Genomic DNA, 20,544 nt, shown 5'->3' on the forward strand with positions numbered 1-20,544 from the left:
TTATTAATCCATTTCACACAAGCAATTTTAGTTTAACAGTTACTATTAAGCATTTATTTTAAATAAATATTAATATATACAGAATGTAGAATCAACAGATGACTCTTTAAAAATGACTACATAACCTTACATGTTTGAGTCTCTATTGCTGTATATAATAAACTATATAAACACTTGACAATTTTCACTTGCTCTGATAGAGCAAGATCATTTCTTTTATTTGTCCTTTTTCATGGACAAGTTTCTTCTTTAGTGTAAATGCGTTTAAATTCTTCATTTTCTTCAGCAAAACAGTTTTGAATCATGTTGACTCTCTCACGAGAAGTAAATCACAGTTTCCTTCTGCTGCAAGGCATGTGATTGGCTGTTCGCCACTGATGTCACACATTCATGTGCACGCGCTCCACAAACTCAGGATCAAAGCCTGAGTTGACAGAGAAAGTTGATGATCAGCATCATGGTACCAACAAAGCCGGATTGGAGTGGTTTGGTTTTGTCAACTTGAAACGAATCCTATAACCCTGAGTTTGTTCAACTATCATCATGGTACAGGCCCCTGGTTTCACAGACAGGGCTTAGGCTAAGCCAGGATCAGACCTTAGTTCAATTATTTAAGTAGCTTTTATAGACATGCCTTAGAAAAACAATCATTGCCATTGTTTTGTCACAAGATAAACACCAGTGGTGACATATTTTAAGATATGTTTTCAGTCAAAACAGCTCAAACATGCATTTTAGCCTGGGACTAGGTTTAAGCCTTGTCTGTGAAAGAGGTTAAGCAGTTTAAAAAAAAAAATATATATATATATATAGCAGTAAAAAAATAAATAAATAAATACATTGGCGTTCATCTTGAGACAAAACAATAGCACAGACAAATTTTAAGATGTCAATGCAAGTTACTTTCAGTTAAAACAGCTCAAACATGCATTTTAGTTGTTGGAAAAAGAGCCTGGAAAACTGTGACAACATAAATGCAACCTGCAAAATGGAAGTAAATACACATGGAAACTCACCATCGAGGACAGAAACACAGTACTACAGACTGAAACACTACCACAGTTCACTGTTCAGGACTTGAAGCTTTTCAAGGATTGAAGCTACTCTTCTAATGCAAAAAGTATGTCCTTATTCATTAAATTGATACTCTGATAAACTCAGGGATTTCCACCACGAGCAAAGACCGCAAGCTTTCATATAAACCATTATAGGTTGATGTATATCATACCCAGAAGCAGGGCACAAGCTGATGTGACTGAAGTGAGTTGATTCAAAACTTTAACTCCCTCGATCACAATGTCAATGTCAGCAGGTGGTTCATGAAGTTCTCCCCCTTCTTCAGAATAATGAACACCACCACGAAGAGCTGCTCAAGGTCACCGTCACAATCATCTGTTTGGTTATCCTAAAGTCGTGTACATAAAACATACCAGTTTCATTGCCTTTTGCTAGAATAACTACAAAATAAACAAATTTATACTTTTTCTGAAAAATAAATCAGAATATGCTGACGTTCAACTCACAAGATACTCGTTGATGAGGTCTTCAGGACTTTCTCTCAGGAAGAAAGGGCCTACAGGACACACTCTTCTCAGGTGAATGTTTTCAGTCTGTGATAAAGCAATTGTGATTATTTTTCTCATTTAAAAAAAAATAAAAAATTCAGAATAATCTGTAATAATGAATCAGATTATGTGTAGATATTTGATAGCAAAGGATAGGACAATTTTTTTTACAAAACTAAAATAATTTCTATTTATGACTAGCCACATTTGCAATTAAGAAATGCATCTGAATCAGTCAGAGGTTGCATTTATAATTTAGTCTGAAAATAAAACATGCATCAACAAATCATAAATTATCTTTACACCCCAATACATATATTTGAACGCTCTTGATTAAAGGGATTGCTCACACAAAAATGAAAATTTGCTGTTACTCACCTTCAGGCCATCCAAATGTGTCTTTTTTTTCCTTCAGTAGAAATGTAAAGAAGATATTTAACTGATACCTTGACGATTCATACACAGTAATGCAAACCATCACTTTGAGAGAGAGAGAGAGAGAGAGAGAGAGAGAGAGAGAGAGAGAGAGAGGACACATGTAAAACAAAATTATTACAAAACAGATATTTTTCAGAAAAAACAACACAAAAATCACATGCATTTGGGATGGCATAAAGGTGAGTTAATGAACATCTGGTTTGGATAATTTCAAGTCTAAAGTTTGTTAAAGAGGATAACATGCAAGTCAATAAACTACATGGATTTTACTCAAACATATCCAACATTAGTAATTCATTATCTATTAACAACTATATCAGTTTTTATAGAAATTACTTACCATGTATTGTAAAGTGTCCTCAGTCATCAAAAAACATTGAAAAGCTTTAGGTCCTAAGAGGAGAAACATTTTTACAGCATTTATTAGTAGTCGAAAGTTGTTTGTGTGACCGTATGAATGAGGTAAGGGTGGTGATTGACACTCGTGATCACCAATCAGCAGCGAGTGTGCGCTATTTCAGGGCTGGTTAGTTTCAGCCTGGGATGCAGCCCCCTTCTATTTAATATAATGATCAATGATATATTTAATGAGGTGGAAAAAGGGATGGGGAGGTCAATATATGCAGACGATGGTGCACTTTGGAGAAGAGGCAGAAATATAACTTACACAGTTAAGAAAGTTCAGCAAGCAGTAAATAAAGTTGAAGAGTGGGCACAGAAGTGGGGCTTTCGAATATCAGTAGAGAAAACACAGGTAATATGTTTTACAAAGAAGAAAAATGTTCAAATTAAGTTGTTTCTTTATGGAAAGCAATTGGAGCAGGTATCAGTAGTAAGGTTTCTTGGTGTTTGGTTAGATGAGAAACTGAACTTTAATATACATGTAGAAAAGTTATTGACTAAATGTAAGAAAGCACTGAATGTTATGAGATGTTTAGCGGGTAGTGAATGGGGGGCTAGCCGTAGAAACATATATCTAGCAGTTATTAGGTGTGGTATTGATTATGGATGTATTGCATACGGATCAGCAAGCCGGCATGTACTGGAAAAAACTGACAAGGTGCAGACACAAGCTTTGAGAATATGCTGCGGAGCGTTCAGAACATCACCCAGAGCTGCTCTGCAGGTAGAAATGGGTGAAATGCCCTTAGAAGAAAGACGCATGCAATTAAAAATGACTTCTTGGGTATCTTTAAAAGGCCACAGCAGTAAGCATCCAACAAAGGCGATATTTGAAGAATGTTGGGAGCATGAGAGAACAAATATAAAAAAGCATTGGGTGGATAGCAGAAGAAATGGCACAAACAATGGATTTAGTAAATAGGAAATACAGTGATGCAGTGCCTATAGCTGTACTCCCTCCGTGGTTATTTAAAATGCCTGCAATAGATCTGTATTTACTAAAAGTAGAAAAATCCAATAGTGGTGTAATAAATGAAGTAAATCAGTATATGGAACGGATGTACTATGATAATGTACAGATTTATACAGATGGTTCAAAAGATCCAGAATCCAATAAGACAGGAGTAGCAATAGTCATACCACAACAAGAAGTAATTATTACAAAAAGAACACCAGACTACTTATCTGTATTTACTACAGAATTGATTACTATTGTCATAGCTTTACAATGGTTGGAAGAGACTCAGATTAAGAAAGCAGTGGTATGTTCAGATTCAATGGCTGCGTTAAGAAGTATTTAATCGGGTCAATCAAATTGCAGACAAGATATTATTATAGAAATAATGCAACTGCTGTATAGATTACATGATCATGACAGGGTTGTGTCATATGGGTCCCAGCACATGTTGGAATAGATGGAAACGAAATGGCAGATAAACATGCTAAAAGATCATTGAATAAAAATAATGTAGAAATTGATGTAAAAATCAGTAAAGCAGAAGCAAAGATAATTATAAAGCAAGCTGTTATTAAATCTTGGCAACAAAAATGGGATATGGAGAAGACAGGTAGACATCTATATAAAATCCAAAAGAAATTAGGATTACAAATTAATGAGACTGGAAGTGACTTTAAAAGAAGAGAAGAAGTAATAATAACACGATTAAGATTAGGACATTCATCTTTAAATGGAAACCTGCATAAAATCAGGAAGCACCCTTCTGGGTTTTGTCGATTTTGTGGTGAAATTGAAACAGTGGAGCATTTAATTACAGTGTAGAGCCAGTGGCGCAAAAATGGGGTATGCAGTATATGCAGTGCATAGGGGCGCCGCACGGAGGGTGCGCCATTGTGCCAAAACGTCTTTGAAAATCTTTTTGAATAAAACGTTTAAAATAAATTTAAAAATGATGTTTGTTGAAAAACAATGTTTGTTTAGCATTTTAAATTCAAGTGATATCAACTGCTCACCATTTCGACAAGAGCCGCTGCTCTGTTACGGACAGTCACATGTCCAAAATGGACAGAGGAGGGAAGCGTTTCTGGGGCGCAGAACAGAGAACAGAAAACGCAAAAAAGAAAATGAAAATGAAAAACAGTGTCTTAAAATGAGGACATCGATGTCCATGTGGATAACAAGAAATTGGTAAACGTAACCTATTAGTAACCTGTAAGTGTTTGATGTCTTACACCGGTCGGTCTGTGTAGCGCCGCTTCAAGTCTTTTATGAATGATCCGCTGAATCACTTTTGTGATTAAGTTTTAAAATTTAAAGTTTTTTTTTTAATCGTAATTAATTTATTTAATAATAATTAATTAATCTAATTACCGTGTTAAATCGACAGTAAAATGCAGGAAGTTTTCTGTGTGTGAGGGTTAGGGGATATAGAGTGGCAAGAAAAATGAAAAATGTGAGAAAATGTGAATCCTTTGGATTTTCTGGATTAATTGATCATATCAATTGCTCAATGTCATATTCATTAAAGTCACAAGTAGACAAACACAATGTAGGCTAGAGGGGGCGCCAACCATGATCTCGCATACCCCTCAGCAAATGTACAGTTGCGCCCCTGTGTAGAGCATATAGTAAAGAGAGACAAATGCTAAAAACAAAGATACAAACAGAAGGTGCAAATAATATGACATTAGAACTGATATTAGGCAATAGAAAATTCAGAAGAATGTTAATAAAATATATAATAGATACAGGAAACTTCAGGAGAATATAAGTCTTTATATAATATAAGTTTTTTTTTTTTATAGATATATATGTGTATGTATGTATATATATGTGTGTATATATACACGTATATATGGATGTAGATATAGATATATAATCATTCCCATTGTCACTTCACACTCCAGTTCAGTTGGTGGCGGTAGTGCACCAAAAGTTGGCTTGCCCACCGCCAATAAACGTCACAAGAAGAAGAAGAAGAAGAAGAAGAAGAAGCCTGGGATGCGTCACGTCCGGATCCTCCCCTTTTTCTGTTGCTACAGTGGTTACAAGTATGTGCTGTTAGCACGTAGCGTTGTGCTAATCTCTTTTTATTACTGCTCGTTGCACCAATGGCTCGTTTGTTGTACCCCAGCCTGTCTTTTTCATCGGTTTGTATGTGTTCCCATCGGATGCTGTATTGGATTTGATTACTGCCCTCCTTTCAGGTGTGAGAAAGTTGTTTTATTGCAAACAATGTCTAGCTTTACGGAGGGGCGGGTGGTTTGAGTAATGTGCAGTGAAGTCCCTGTACTTCAGTTTAACAGCGGGTTATTTGAAGGCTGAACTGAACTTGGGTAAAGTTGGTTTTATATTCGCACATTCGGACTTCCGCGTTTAAGAACGTTCTAATAATGTGCAATAAAGTTAATGTTTGCAGATTCTGAACAGCGACACGATATTTACAACCAACGATTGTAAACCTACAACATTTTTCACAATCGATCAAAATGGGCAAGTATTATTTTAATGGCATACTTACTTGCGAATGTCCAATGTAGTGTACAAAGTTATTGTAGCCTATGCGAATATAAAACCAAATTTACCCAAGTGTGAAACGATTGTAAAACTGCATCTGCATTTGGTAAGTTTTTGTTTGGGTTTGCTGGGGGGGATTTTCAGCGTGTGATGCGCAATTAGACTTGGGTAAATTTGGTTTTATTTCTGGTATACATCAACCTATACTGGTTTATATTAAATAGTCATAAATTTGAATTCAGCATGTTTTAACTTAAACCTTTTTTTTTAAATCATATTTCAAGTTTCACTTAATTTTGTTGTACATTGTAACAGTCACATTTCCAAATATTTATGACCCACCTTCTGTCAGTCATACACTACTACCGATCAAATGTTTAAGAACATTGTGCAGTTTTAACTTCCTGTTTGTTTTTGTTTTCTTTAGATGTCTTACAACAAGTGAAGCCTGAGAAAAAGGAGGCCTCAAAGTTTGTGTTTGCTGTTTCTGCAAAACTGCCTCCGTTTGTGCTCCTGATCAGCTTGCGGTCTTTGCTCATGGTGGAAATCCCTGAGTTCGTCAGAGTATCAATTTAATGAATAAGGACATACTTTTTGCATTAGAAGAGTAGCTTCAATCCTTGAAAAGCTTCAAGTCCTGAACAGTGAACTGTGGTAGTGTTTCAGTCTGTAGTACTGTGTTTCTGTCCTCGATGGTGAGTTTCCATGTGTATTTACTTCCATTTTACAGATGCAGGTTGCATTTATGTTGTCACAGTTTTCCAGGCTCTTTTTCCAACGACTAAAATGCATGTTTGAGCTGTTTTAACTGAAAGTAATTTGCACTGACATCTTAAAATTTGTCTGTGCTATTGTTTTGTCTCAAGATGAATGCCAATAATGTATTTTTTTACTACTTAACCCCTTTCACAGACAAGGCTTAAACCTAGTCCCAGACTAAAATGCATGTTTGAGCTGTTTTAACTGAAAACATATCTTAAAATATGTCACCACTGGTGTTTATCTTGAGACAAAACAATGGCAATGATTGTTTTTTCTAAGGCATGTCTATAAAAGCTACTTAAATAATTGAACTAAGGTCTGATCCTGGCTTAGCCTAAACCCTGTCTGTGAAACCAGGGGCCTGTACCATGATGGTAGTTGAACAAACTCAGGGTTATAGGATTAATTTCAAGTTGACAAAACCAAACCACTCCAATCCGGCTTTGTTGGTACCATGATGCTGATCATCAACTTTCTCTGTCAACTCAGGCTTTGATCCTGAGTTTGTGGAGCGCGTGCACGTGAATGCGTGACATCAGTGGCAAACAGCCAATCACATGCCTTGCAGCAGAAAGAAACCGTGATTTACTTCTCGCGAGAGAGTCAACACGATTCAAAACTCTTTTGCTGAAGAAAATGAAGAATTTAAATGCATTTACACTAAAGAAGAAACTTGTCCATGAAAAAGGACAAATAAAAGAAATTATCTTGCTCTATCAGAGCAAGTGAAAATTGTCAAGTGTTTATATAGTTTATTATATACAGCAATAGAGACTCAAACATGTAACGTTATGTAGTCATTTTTAAAGAGTTATCTGTTGATTCTACATTCTGTATAAATATTTATTTAAAATAAATGCTTAATAATAACTGTTAAACTAAAATTGCTTGTGTGAAATGGATTAATAATATAGATCATATAATAATTATTTAAATCATATATAAGTCATAAAATAATTCTATAAATCATTAAAGCAAGACAATTTCATCGTTAAATATTTGTTTTTATTATATAGTGATCTTTAATTTGGAGGAAGAGAAACTGGGGGAGGGACTTTATTGCGTTGGATGTGTCAGTGTCACTTTGCTCACATCTGATTGGTCCAATTTTGGTTTGAGATCTTTTACCCAGAACATAACCTGCCCCGGAGCAGGTTAGCTGTGGAGCGTAAGTTACTATGGTGATGAACACCGCTAAAAGCCAAGTCACTTTCATGGTTCCTAAAACCCAGGATTGGCACAAACTAATCTGAAACTTAGCTGGCTAGCCAGCTAATCCAGCTTCATGGTACAGGCCCCAGGTCTATTTGTTTGTCACCATGAAATGCCATTTTTCCAGCCACTTGTTTTTCCTGAATGTGATGTTAATTCCTGTTCAAACAGTGTGTGGTTATAAATAAATACATTTGTATGTAAACTGAAGGAAGTTGTGAATTGTTCATTAAAACCATATTAACTCCAGCCCTTACATTGTCTCTGATTGAAATGAGTAGAAATAGACATTTAACTGGTTTAATCTTGCTGTACACAAAGCAAGACTGATTTGATACTGTTTCCATGTTAATTCAATGTTAAAGAGGTGATTTAATTAAGGTTGAAAAAACATTAATTTTACAACCATCTTGATCTATTTTTCATCATTGAAATAACATTATTTCAGGGTGCAAACCTGATGAAAAATCAACTTAAATTTCAACATTGATTCAATGATAATTTGGTTAATGCATAAACATTGATTCAAGGTTGGTCTGCTATCTGGGACATGAGCTGTGGTGTTTAAAACTAAAAAAATAAGTTCACTTTATTTTCGTAAAGTTATTCCAACTAAACTTTATAAGTTCAAATAACTACATTGTCAGGTTGAAAGTACAGGTGCTGGTCATATAATTAGAATATCATCAAAAAGTTGATTTATTTCACTAATTCCATTCAAAAAGTGAAACTTGTATATTATATTCATTCATTACACACAGACTGATATATTTCAAATGTTTATTTATTTTAATTTTGATGATTATAACTGACAACTAAGGAAAATCCCAAATTCAGTATCTCAGAAAATTAGAATATTACTAATGACCAATACAAAGAAAGCATTTTTAGAAATCTTGGCCAACTGAAAAGTATGAGCATGTACAGCATTCAATACTTAGTTGGGGCTCCTTTTGCCTGAATTACTGCAGCAATGCGGCATGGCATGGAGTCGATCAGTCTGTGGCACTGCTCAGGTGTTATTAGAGCCCAGGTTGCTCTGATAGTGGCCTTCAGCTCTTCTGCATTGTTGGGTCTGGCATATCGCATCTTCCTCTTCACAATACCCCATAGATTTTCTATGGGGTTAAGGTCAGGCGAGTTTACTGGCCAATTAAGAACAGGGATACCATGGTCCTTAAACCAGGTACTGGTAGCTTTGGCACTGTGTGCAGGTGCCAAGTCCTGTTGGAAAATGAAATCTGCATCTCCATAAAGTTGGTCAGCAGCAGGAAGCATGAAGTGCTCTAAAACTTCCTGGTATACGGCTACGTTGACCTTGGACCTCAGAAAACACAGTGGACCAACACCAGCAGATGACATGGCACCCCAAACCATCACTGACTGTGGAAACTTTACACTGGACCTCAAGCAACGTGGATTGTGTGCCTCTCCTCTCTTCCTGCAGACTCTGGGACCTTGATTTCCAAAGGAAATGCAAAATTTACTTTCATCAGAGAACATAACTTTGGACCACTCAGCAGCAGTCCAGTCCTTTTTGTCTTTATCCCAGGCGAGACGCTTCTGACGCTGTCTGTTGTTCAAGAGTGGCTTGACACGACAGCTGAAACCCATGTCTTGCATACGTCTGTGCGTAGTGGTTCTTGAAGCACTGACTCCAGCTGCAGTCCACTCTTTGTGAATCTCCCCCACATTTTTGAATGGGTTTTGTTTCACAATCCTCTCCAGGGTGCAGTTATCCCTATTGCTTGTACACTTTTTTCTACCACATCTTTTCCTTCCCTTCGCCTCTCTATTAATGTGCTTGGACACAGAGCTCTGTGAACAGCCAGCCTCTTTTGCAATGACCTTTTATGTCTTGCCCTCCTTGTGCAAGGTGTCAATGGTCGTCTTTTGGACAACTGTCAAGTCAGCAGTCTTCCTCATGATTGTGTAGCCTACAGAACTAGACTGAGAGACCATTTAAAGGCCTTTGCAGGTGTTTTGAGTTAATTAGCTGATTAGAGTGTGGCACCAGGTGTCTTCAAAGTTGAACCTTTTCACAATATTCTAATTTTCTGAGATACTGAATTTGGGATTTTCCTTAGTTGTCAGTTATAATCATCAAAATTAAAAGAAATAAACATTTGAAATATATCAGTCTGTGTGTAATGAATGAATATAATATACAAGTTTCACTTTTTGAATGGAATTAGTGAAATAAATCAACTTTTTGATGATATTCTAATTATATGACCAGCACCTGTACTTAAAATTCAACTTAACTGAGTCAATGTAAAAGATAACTCAAAAAGTTAAGTTTTTTTACAGTGTGAACATTTTTATCTTAGTTGGAATAACTTTACAAAAGTAAAGTGAACTTACTTTTCTAGTGAACTTAAGTTTTCAATACCACAGCTCGTGTTCATTTAACCTAATCTGACGTATTTTCTAGGTTAAACCAAATAAATAATTCTCTTATTTTTTATTCACATTCAAATTCTACTGCAAATAATAATTGATCTGATGTCATCCACTGAAACATCAACTGCAAACAATTGAATTTCTCAAGATCTGAGCAGAGGATGATAAACAACTCCAAAAACAGCTTTACCAGCTTATTTATTTATTGAAAATATATATACTGTTTTTGAAGTCACTATTTTGGTGAACAGCAAAAAAAAAGTTAATTGGAAAGTTCAAAGATCAAGAGCACAACTAAAGGAAACACTGTTGTTGTTGTTGTTGTTTTAGCACTGTGTTTAGAAAATGTGATTCTTATGTTAAAGAAAGCCAGAAATCAGATGTTTGTTACTTATTAATGATATAAACATCATAAAGTGGTTTTGTTCACCGATTACATCTGAAACCTCATCACTGATTGTCAGGGTTTAGTGCCTCTAAACTTTCTACTGATCTTTCTACAGCATGTGCTCCAGCAGTGTCATGACAATCTGATCACTTGAATAAAAAAAAAATAATAAAAAATGCTTGACAGTAATTTTTGAAGTACAGTATCATTCAGACTCACACTGACATCAAGAATTAGCGTATGAATCTCAGCAATGGTGACAATCAACAAAAAGCTTCATGCTGCAGTGCATTCAATACCAAAGTCGATACCACAGTGAAAAGAAAAAAAAAAATAGAGCAATGATACTTTTCGAGCAAGAATTTCATTTCGGAAATGGGGGTAATTCCCCCCTTAGATTACTCTCATGGGGGCATTTTTATACATATTTTTAAAAAGAAATTACAATTGTCTCACTGAAATGTTTGCTCACTCAATGTATTTGTGTTTTTATGAGATTATTTGTTGCAATAGTCAGTAATAAAATAAGAATGAATAAACACAGAAGCAGCAGCATAAATAAATACAGTAGAATAAAGATACAAATTAAACAGTGCTGTATATTTTTTCAAATAGGTCTAACAGTAGTATTCAAGTAAAAATACAACAGAAATTGAATAATCAAGTATAAAATAACTCTGCATAGTCACAACTGTATAATTTAAGTAGATGAATCTTTTTTAAAGTTTTTACTTTGTTCTTTGATTATCATTAATAATATAGACCACCAATAATATAATGTAAAACTTTGCAGTGTAAATTTGCAGTGATTAACTGATAAACAGTCAAATATTGGCTGCCAGTAGTTTACTGTAAAATTACTGTGAAGTCATATTGCACTTAATAGAAAAATTTATGTGAACTCAATGAGTGATCAAACAGAGATGGCGACAAAGAGGCAAAACTACGGACTGTAGCTTTAAATACTTGCGACTGCATTTTCATTAAATGTCCCGCAATGAATGTAGCAAAATTCAATGTGGATTTGAAAATGCATTCTGAGCCGATCACGTCTCCTCCCCGCCCTGTCAATCACTGCGTCAAGGCGGGGCCAGGTGTTGGAAACATGGCGGCAGCAGAGCTAAGAAGAGCGAGGCATAAACTGGCAGATGAAGCTGAGCAAGAACAGAGAAATGTCAATGTTCCTCAAGATTATGCGTGTCCGTCAGTGATAGAACCAGTGCGTTATTAGAAGCATAGATATTTATGGTTAGGACGACTCGTAGAGAACGCACCTGGTGCTCATGCACCATCGTGAGGTGAGCGCGCTCACGTGTCTGTAGAAGTGCTGAGCGGTGCACTTATTTGTATGGCCAAAAATGACGGAGTATTTTAAGTTGTTTCCGCTGTCATGAGGAAAAAAATCCAGCATAACATGCCAGCGCGTTCATCGGGCTCAGAGGGTTAAATCTGATTAAACCTGGGTAATTTCAGAGAGTCTACGTCAGCGGTTCCCAAACTTTTTTTCCTGCGCACCCCCTTCTATGTCCCAACCGGATTGGCGCACCCCCAATCCCCTCAAAAAAAAAAAAAAAAAAAAAAAAAAAAAAAAACGCAACAAAGCTTTGTTTTATCGCCATATAAAGACTCATGTTTAATCATGCGCAAATAACCAGAACACGCATGACAATAACAACATCAACAAAGTTTCAATATAATGCAACAAAGCTACGCACAAGCTTCCACTTTTAAGAGGACGAGTGACAGACACAGGCTCGGTAACAGAAAGCACGGTTATTTTCAGCCGCGTAAAAGAAACATTGCAGCAATAGGCCTATTAAATGACCGTGGAGCTAGCATCATCATCATTATAACACAACGGTTATGGAAATTAGAACGACAGTACATTGAGTTAAATTGCAACGAAGTTACAAACGAAAGTTTCCTCCGGCGCATCTTCTGACTCCCGCTCATTTTCTTTCTCTATTCTCTCCGTCTCTGTTGCCTCCAAATCCTCACTCTCTCTCTTGGTCCCTCTCCTCCTTCGTGACTAACAACTTTATCATAAGACGTCCCACTTGACAGTTTCCCTGGTTTCAGCCAGTTAAGCATATTTATAATATATATATGGAATGAATGAAACGAGTTGGCACGCACATAGCCTAGTCTGCAGTGCATAAAAGAAGAGCAGTGCGTAGAAGAAGACAGCAGCTGTCTTCTTCTACGTTTCTATCAAAAACTAATAAATTATAGTTTTTTATTTAAAATAAAAGCGATTACAAAGGAAATGTTTACTGTTCATGTTTTTTTTTTATTGTATGGAAAAATCCCACTTAAAAAAACAGACCGCCATTACATTTTTCCTCTCGCGCAGCCCCTGGTGGCAGCTCGTGTACTCCTGGGGATGCGCGTACCACACTTTGGGAATCCCTGGTCTACGTAAACTAGGTTTTATTCGCATATATTTTTCAGTTATCACATCTATCAAAGTAACAGTTTCTCTTCAGATTTTTGTATAAAATCTCGGTTTATCCCAGTTAATTTACCAGAAGTGGTTTGCTCTGATGATGATCGGTTCTCATAATATGGCCAGTCATGTAAGTCGATTGCGCATACAAACATAGAATAATGCACTGCATTTTTTTAAATATATTTTTTATTGTGCTATATGTTTTTGTTCTGAATCACGTATCACTTTATAGGCTATTGAGTGAATAAATTAAAAATCCCTTTCATTTTCCTAAAAAAAATAACCAATTTGAACTGGAATGCCGTCCCCCCTTAAAATTCACTCCCCGGACTCCATCCCCCCGTGTTACCCCCATTTCCAGCCCTGTGTAGACTTTTCGTCTAAAGTGCTGCAAAAAAAACAGCGTTTTCTGGACACCAGGCGTTTGGTTAATGGCAAATAATGACCCATTTGGCTTTCCATATTTAGCTGGAGTGATTGCAGGTACCAGACGGACTTCACGGAGGCGATTGAGATTTCACAGCTTGCACTTTATTCCCCATGAAACTCACGCAACTAGTGTCCGTCACAAATATTCTACCATACACAGCGTTACTAAAACAAAATAATTTGAAACGAGCAACAGACAACATAAATAACCTGCATACATGGGGTGCTCTAGGCGCACATACAATGCAGACAGTTCAATAGGGAGCGCGCGCTCTTAAAGCTCTTCACACATTATTTCTACTCGTTACAGACTGTAATGTAGTAGTCCTGAGTAATGCTGGTCCATCCATCAAATGTAATTGCTGCACTGTTGATGTTTTTCAGATCATCAATAACATTCTGCTTTTCAATGTCATACCAAGCAGGAAAAAGCTGGTTGGCTAAACTGACGCAACGTCAGTTCTGTTTTTTTCATAAGGTGAATACAGAAGGCGGTCTGGCGGAAGCTAGATATTTACTTTATAACTTGTTAATATGGATATTTTTTACACAAATGCATCGCTTCACTTCAGAAGGCCTTTATTAACCCCCAGAGCCGTGTGGAGTACACGTTCATGATGGATGGATGCACTTTCTTCAGCTCATTCTCGTTGGTCTCGCTCACTGCCATTACAAAGCTTGGATGCGTCAGGATATTTATAAATATATCTCCGATTGTGTTCATCAGAAAGAAGAAAGTCATAGGATGGCTTGAGGGTGAGTAAAGCTTGGGGTAATTTTCATTTGAAAGTGAACTAATCCTTTAAGACATGTTAGCGACTTACATGGGGAAGAACGCTCGATTGCGGTACTGTTGACTGTTTTAGCAGGCTATACTGCCATCTAGTGGTAGCAGGTTTTCTTAGACAGCTGTGTGTGGATTGTGCAAGGCTAAACCGGCGAAATGAAAGTCTCAAAATCCAAATGAATCATAGGATCGACTCAGAAACAAGTCAATGAATGCACGCGTGTCACCGGATCCACAAATACAGATACTCTTTGCAAGCACAAATTCTGACCTACGTTAATACAAAATCGAAGTTTTGTATTCACAACTATGCCTTTATTTGTACAAAAGGCTTCACATTCATGTAGTTCTGGATTTTGCACACAGAAGTTGTAAAGTATTAGTTTAAATGTAGCAACGCACATTTGTGAATTTGTCAAAAAGTTGGGTAGTTGTGCACACATTAATAATTTGCACCAGGCTTATTCATTTGGTAGTTGTTTGTGTGTAGGTTGTGAAATGCTTGAAAACCACGAAAAGGAAGTCTCAAAATCCAAATGAATCAAATTAGTTTGACTCAGGTGACGCGCAATGAATGCACGCGTGTCACCGGATCCACAAATGCACATCTTCTTTGTTGCATGCGCATCTCAGGGGCGAAGCGCCGAATCTTGGGCCCTCTGCAAAGACAGTGTGTGGCCTTTGCCAGCATCCCGTGATCCACGCAACTTATCCCTTTTTAAAAAAAATAAATAATAGTGTACAACTATACACAGACATCTGGAGTCTAGAAATTGGTTTAATAAGCTGTTAAAATAAAGACCTTAGTGTAACCCAATTTATGTGTGTAAGAAAAGAAAAAAAAAAACACTTTGATTTCTCTCTCTCTCTCTCTCTCTCTCTCTCTCTCTCTCTCTCTAAGCCAATCAAAATGTTGTATTGCCTTTGTCCCGCCTTGCTGCATTGTTCATTGGTTGAATCGGCTCAGTGCTGATCCATGTACAAAACCGATCAAACCAGGTGTAGAGAGTGAGAACACATCTTACTGATCGGAAAAAGTTATATAGTAGAGAGATCGCAGTGGAACAGCATCAGTTTCATTAATCAGGTTTCCTGCGTATCTTGGTGAGTTCTGTCAATTATTTTGTCATATTGATTTTGATCTGAGCCTACGAGGCTAAACCATGTGCTATGTTACTGCACAACATGGGCTATTGCATCATAATCATTCAAAATCATAACGACTACTCTAATTTCAGTGAAATGTTTGTCTTTTTTATATCATCTTGTTCTATATGATGTTCTATAATGTTTACTATTTGTAATATTGGGATTTAAGTATGCATTTATGCAGGCCAAATAGGCCAAATGCTCTAAATGAGGATGCAAGACAAATTTTCTAGTTTTTGCAAGTGTATATTGAAAATAATACACATTGAGTGTTATTTCCTATTTCTTTTGTACTGTGTAATCTATAGTACAATGTTTGCAGTTAGGATGATGTTGTTTGATTATTTTATCAGACCAATTCATTGAAATGCATCAGTATTTCATTGATGTTTTCACATACAGTGTTCATATATGTAACATATGGAAGTTATTTTCATAGAAATGATCATCATTAGGCCTAATTGATGTTAATGTTTAAACAAATGTTTTACAGTCACCTGTTTTGTAAATTCAGGTCGGGTCTTTTAGTAACGAGGGGATTCTGTCCGTTGATCGGTGAGGAGTGTGAAACCTTAGATGGTGAGCCAACCAACTGGATCTTCTGGAGTCTCTGCGAGCTTGAACTTCAAATCCTGAGAAACATTATGTGGTAGGACTGTTCCCAACAAAGAATCTTACATACATTGGAGGACATTGTTTGGTTTTGGCCATTTTCGAAAGACTGCCGAACTGGTCGTTCGAATACACGTACACTGATAAACACACACACCAATATTAGTTTAAAAAGGGGGCTTTCTTTCATTTTATTTGTACGCCAGCTACCTTCTATTTTTACTTTGTACAATATCATTTTCCTACTAAAGTTACATTGAAACTGTTACAGTGAATCCGTCCATTCATTTGTGTTGCAATGTCTGAACCTCTTACGAACCTAGAGTTGTGTATTTACCTATAGATGGGTTACATTAGCAATATGTCTGCATTGTATTTTAGAGGCTAAAAAGAGATGAAAGTTCTCAGTTGGCATATACAGGTGCTGGTCATATAATTAGAATATCATCAAAAAGTTCATTTTTTTATTATAAATTATTTTTAAAAATGAAACTTTCATATATTCTAGATTCCCTACATGTAAAGTAAAACATTTCAAAAGTTTTTTTTTTTTTAATTTTGATGATTAGAGCGTACAGCTCATGAAAGTCCAAAATCCAGTATTTCAAAATATTAGAATATTTCCTAAAATCAATCAAAAAATGAATTTGCAAAACAGAAAAGTTAAAGTTCTTTAAAGTATGTTCTTTTGTGCACTCAATACTTGATCGGCAGGACATATTACAGCAAATGACTTGCTCCTAGCACAAATTACTGCATCAGTGAAGTGTGGCATGGAAGTGATCAGCCTGTGGCACTGCTGAGGCACTATTGAGTCTTCAGATCATCTGTATATTGTTGGATCGACTGTTTCTCATCTTTCTCTTGAAAATATCCCATAGATTCAGGTCAGGCATATTGGCTGGCCAATAAAGCACAGTAATATCATGGTCAGCAAACCACTTGGAAGTGGTTTTTGCACTGTGGGCAGGTGCTAAAGTCCTGCTGGAAAAGGAAATCAGCATCTCCATAAAGCTTGTCAGCAGATGGAAGCATAAAGTGCTCCAAAATCTCCTGGAAGATGGCTGCATTGACTTTGCACTTGATAAAACACAATGGACCAACACCAGCAGACGTCACGGCCCCCCCCAAATCATTATTGACTTCAGAAACTTCACACTAGACTTCAAGCAGCTTGGATTCTGTGCCTCTCCAGTCTTCCTTCAGACTCTGGGACCATGATTTCAACATGAAATGCAAAATTTACTTTTATCTGAAAAGAGGACTTTCGACCACTGTTCACTGTCCAGTTCTTTTTCTCCTTAGCCCAGGTAAGATGCTTCTGACATTGTCTCTGGTTCAGAAGTGGCTTGGTAGTCCTTTTCCTGAAGATGTCTGATTGTGGTGACTCTTGATGCGCTGACTCCGGCTTCATTCTACTCATTGTGAAGCTCTCCCAAGTGTTTGAATCGGCTTTACTTGACAGTATTCTCAAGCTTGCGGTCATCCCTGTTGCTTGTGCACCTTTGCCTACCCAATTTCTTCCTTCCAGTCAACTTTGCATTTAATATGCTTTGATATTTCACTCTGTAAACAGCCACCCCATTCAGTAATGACCTTCTGTGACTTACTCTCTTTGTGGAGGGTGTCAATGATTGTCTCCTGGACCATTGCCAAGTCAGCAGTCTTCCCCATTAGTGTGGTTTCAAAAAACAAAAGATACCCGGATTTTATACTGTAGGGATGGTCATTTAATGAAACTCAAATGTAAATATTCTAATATTTTGAGATACTGGATTTTGGACTTTCATTAGCTGTACGCTCTAATCAACAAATTTACAAAAAAAAACTTTTGAAATGTTTTACTTTACATGTAGGGAATCTAGAATATATGAAAGTTTCATTTTTTAAAATAATTTACAATAAAAAAATGAACTTTTTCACGATATTCTAATTATATGACCAGCACCTGTACATAGATAAGCATATCTATGTTTCTCTCTATTTGTAGACTATTTGTCTTAATGTGATGAACACCCCGGACATGATTTTGTAGTTTTTTCCAGCTTTCTGCATCTCTATAATGTGTCTTTAGGTCCTGTGAATATTGTCCGGATAGACGATGGTTCACACTAACCAATCTATTTTCAGAAGAACAGATTTTGACAGATTTGACATGTACAACCCACACTTATCTCATTTCCTTAAAAAGGGACCTTTTGGAGAAGCTGAATTACTACTGTGAATGATTACTCAATGTCTTCAGTACACTTAAAAGTAAGGGAGATATGACTGAAAGGTGAGAATCTGTAAAATAAACAGCATAAGGGGCCGTTCACATATCGCGTCTTTCCCGCACGCAAGTCAGTTATTTCAAATGTAGCCGCACGCACGGCAGGCGCGCTCATAATGGAAGCGACGCGCACGTGGTGCGTTTTCCAGGCGCATCGAGATGAAAAATTCTCAACTTTTCAGAATGCCGCAAGCACACCGCAGGTCATGTGACAAGAACCAACCGTTCAGCTTCCGCCTTTCCGTAACAAAACATCGAAATCTCAGCCAAACAGCTGATTATAGCTGTATAGGGTGTTTTTTATATCTCATCTCCATAATTATATCTAGTAGTAAAGCTAATACAAGGGATAGAAATCAATTTATCCTTTGCTGAAAGCTCCTGCTCCTCGTGGAGAGCGCAGTTCATGGTTGCATAGCAACGACAGACGCCACGGGAGCGCAAGCGCTTTGGAAAGAAGGAGAAAGCGGTGCGGCCGCGCTTTCCACGCACTTTTAGACGCGATATGTGAACGGCCTCTAAAGGTTATGTACAAAACTGTTTGCACTTATTTCCATCATATATACCACAAATAGTTAAGTACAAACACTTTAACTTTCTGTTTTGCCATGTGATTTCAAGAAACTGCTATGATGTGATTTCAAAGAAATCCTGTGTCACGTGATTTCAAAGTGTCCTGGATATATAAATACCAGCAAAGAGCTTTATTTGGTATTTGGACCTCTAGAGGTGGACAGAAGATACAGAAATCAACGCTCAGGTTTGTCTTTTTATCACTTTAATTTCAACTGTTATTTATTACACTTTTACTAATTGTAATTATTTTCATTTTTAATTATTTGAATATATTATTTTATGTTCTTGATTCTTATGTTCTTGGTTACTCTTGGTGCATATTGACAGACTTCGAAAAGACATGACACACAATTGGCATTCATAGCAAAAGCATCCAGTGGGACTGATGGTAGCCTAAACATGAGCTCGCATATTGATGCATGAGCAATTTTCGGATTTGCGTATGTTATGGAGACCATTTACAGATTCTAAGGATATGATCAAAAGGCACACAGAGGCGTGTCATTTAAAATGTCTTTATTATTATTATTATTATTGGGCTTAGAAACTTTTTTTAAATGACAAATTCCTTTCACAAGAGAAGCTGTATTCTCCATTGTGGGTTTGAAATAAATAAAAAAAATAAAAGCAAGGGACCATTGCCTAGATAATGCAAACCAGCTGTTGTTGTATCAAATTACTTATCGGTTACTTTAGCTTGCTTAAAACTTTTCAGAAGAACAAAAAATAAAAAATAAATAAAAGACAGAGGTCATTATGGACTGTCCCTAGTCTCTCACCTGAATCTGTCTTTTTTCTTTTAAAGAACTGTGGTGTGTCCATTGCTCACTGGCAGGCCACACACACACACACACACACACACAGAGAGAGAGAGAGAGAGAGAGAGAGAGAGAGAGAGAGTAATGCTAGGAGTTGAGGAGTTAAGCCTGGTTCAGGTTAAATCCTCTCTGTGTGAGGAATGAATAAATACAGCAAAAGAAAAACATTAAACTTTCTTTTATTGTCTAGTTTGATAGTAAGCCACAACTGAACAATAACAGATATAAATCTAGGAATGAATAACAATTCATTTAAAAAGCCACAGTGAGTGTTTTCACACATACTGCTGGTATACAGTGATATGTCGTTTGTTTTCACTCTGGTCCAAACGCCAGGAGTGTTTCCATGACTCCCGATTGTTAAAATGAGTATCAAATTAACGATAAGCTTTAACAACAGAGACACACGTACGCACTACACAGGTACGCAGTTTATTTGTCGCGCTGCTGTTTTTGCTTCACGCTCTAGCAGTTAATAAACAGAACTGCATGAGTCTCGCGGAAGAACATTGTAACCGGCGCTACTTCTCTCCGTGTATGACTATGGACGAGTCACCCAGGTCCTGTGCTACTCCACAGCGGCGGCGACCCGCTGGACTAAAATAGTCCGAAAATAAACACTTATTATAGGTGTACCATGGTGATTCAGGATACTGACTCCAGTACTCATGGTTTCGGAATCGGAACAACTCTAGGTAAAAGGAAATAAGTGTGAGACACAGCTTTGGAGCAACTTAGTTGATTCACAACACTACATAACGGGCTCTCACTCTGCGTGTGTTTCGCGCTGGATGACGGTCGTGCTGA

The 20,544-nt window shown here is 36.9% G+C and overlaps 3 protein-coding genes across 67 annotated transcripts in view; 2 read left to right on the forward strand and 1 right to left on the reverse strand.

Moving 5' to 3' along the window:
* LOC127509830 (uncharacterized) overlaps nt 1-20,544 on the reverse strand; it is a 502,366-nt gene that overhangs the window by 191,152 nt on the left and 290,670 nt on the right. The gene's annotated exons all lie outside the window — the stretch shown is intronic.
* The window catches only part of LOC127509908 (60 kDa lysophospholipase-like), a 390,873-nt gene that overhangs the window by 149,711 nt on the left and 220,618 nt on the right, over nt 1-20,544 (forward strand). For 2 of the 16 annotated variants that reach the window (XM_051889240.1, XM_051889254.1), the window contains exons 1-2: nt 15,275-15,414; nt 15,974-16,108. The gene's annotated coding sequence lies outside the window, so the exon portion shown is untranslated. The other 14 variants (XM_051889259.1, XM_051889255.1, XM_051889256.1 and 11 more) reach the window with 13 other exon arrangements.
* The window catches only part of LOC127509999 (hepatocyte cell adhesion molecule-like), a 220,653-nt gene that overhangs the window by 45,857 nt on the left and 154,252 nt on the right, over nt 1-20,544 (forward strand). The gene's annotated exons all lie outside the window — the stretch shown is intronic.

This window comes from Ctenopharyngodon idella, chromosome 3 (assembly GCF_019924925.1).
Source record: "Ctenopharyngodon idella isolate HZGC_01 chromosome 3, HZGC01, whole genome shotgun sequence".
Taxonomy (NCBI): Eukaryota; Metazoa; Chordata; class Actinopteri; order Cypriniformes; family Xenocyprididae; genus Ctenopharyngodon; species Ctenopharyngodon idella.